The sequence below is a fragment of the Aplysia californica genome, unplaced genomic scaffold, assembly GCF_000002075.1.
Source record: "Aplysia californica isolate F4 #8 unplaced genomic scaffold, AplCal3.0 scaffold00034, whole genome shotgun sequence".
NCBI lineage: Eukaryota > Metazoa > Mollusca > Gastropoda > Aplysiida > Aplysiidae > Aplysia > Aplysia californica.
Genome location: NW_004797304.1, coordinates 1,343,425 through 1,344,926, shown reverse-complemented (window position 1 = coordinate 1,344,926; position 1,502 = coordinate 1,343,425).

The window sequence follows — 1,502 nt, the reverse complement described above, 5'->3', positions numbered from 1 at the left end:
CTACTGCTACTCCTTGGTTCCTTCTCACTGCTGTCTTTCAGCCACACCCATGATCTTCTGGAGGAAAGATCTACACCTAGCCTTCTCGGACAAGGGCGAAATGTATCGGAGGGCCCGTGTGCAAGTTGCGCACGTTAAAGATCCCTTGAAGGTCTAAAATCCATACGACTTGGCTTCGGCCGCCACCCGTGCAAATTCAAAAATTCCTACTAACTGAAAAAGTTTAATGTGTCTCGCTCTCATATGACCGTATGCAGTTGCGAGCGCCATAAAACACTTACCCCCCCCCTCCCCCCAATAATTTTTTATGAACCCTAATAGGGGGTGCCCACTACCGCGATCGTGTCGTATTGGGTCGATTTGGTAGTCGGGGCTAGCCAAATTGAGGGCGCAAAGCGGCCATCGTGGCACACACCGACCGACCGACGGTCGGTGACCTGCAAAAACAAATGCATTTGTTTTCAGGCCTGCGAGTCGCGCGATCGGGTGGTTTGAAGCCAATCACAACATGGCTGAGTCACGTGTTCTTGTTGACTCTCAAAACCCGGTGGTGCCCTATTCGAAAAAGTGCGGACTTTGCGAACAGAGTTATCCAACTTGTGTGAAAATCAATAAAAGCGAAACTAACAGCCTCTGCTATTTCTATTCTTCTTCTGGAGAAACGAAAGAGAGTTTCAAAACAAAGACTGCTACGCCATCTGATTCTGCGGACACTTTTGTGGCCAAGTGAACTGTCTTGTTATGAACGATCTTTGATAATAGAAAGTCATCGTTGTATGGGATTCCAGGTTGCCGCAGCACTGCAACAGGAAACTGCAGAAATGATATCTGGAAGCCATTGAGGTTAAAGGTTTCTCTACTTTATCTTCCAGGTCGTCGGGTACAATCGCGGTGGGGTTGTAGTGTGCCCTGAAACCACCAGAAAACGACCCGACCCGACGACCCGTACCGACCCGAACCGACCCAAACCGACCCGAACCGACCCGACCCGAAACGACCCGACCAGATCGCACTAATGTGCACCCCCTATTAGGTAGATGCAAGCGGGACACAACCAGTTACTAAAAATTCACGTTACTCAGCACGCATAGGTCGTAAACATAATGGTTTATTGGAACGAAAAATGATACAATAAATCAAATAGCCATTCTCTGTCTCGCATTCCCATATATTACGATGACAAAGACACTGAATCATTCGACTATAACACAAAATCATATTGGCGTTTCATCGTGTAATACAGTTGCAAACAAAATTCACCGAGGCAAAGACAATGGAGCACACCTACTGCTTACGCAGGAGTGCGCTATATAAAGTAGTCCCAGTGCAAGCTGAAAACACAAATTCTTTTTAAGATTAGTATTACCACTTAGTTTACCAGAATGCTATCAGCTTCAGCCTATAAATTAAATGTACATGAGAACAAAATGAAGATTTCTGAAGTTTGCAATACAGCTGATTTAAACATTCGAACCTAAAATATAGCAAAAAGGGGGTGGGGG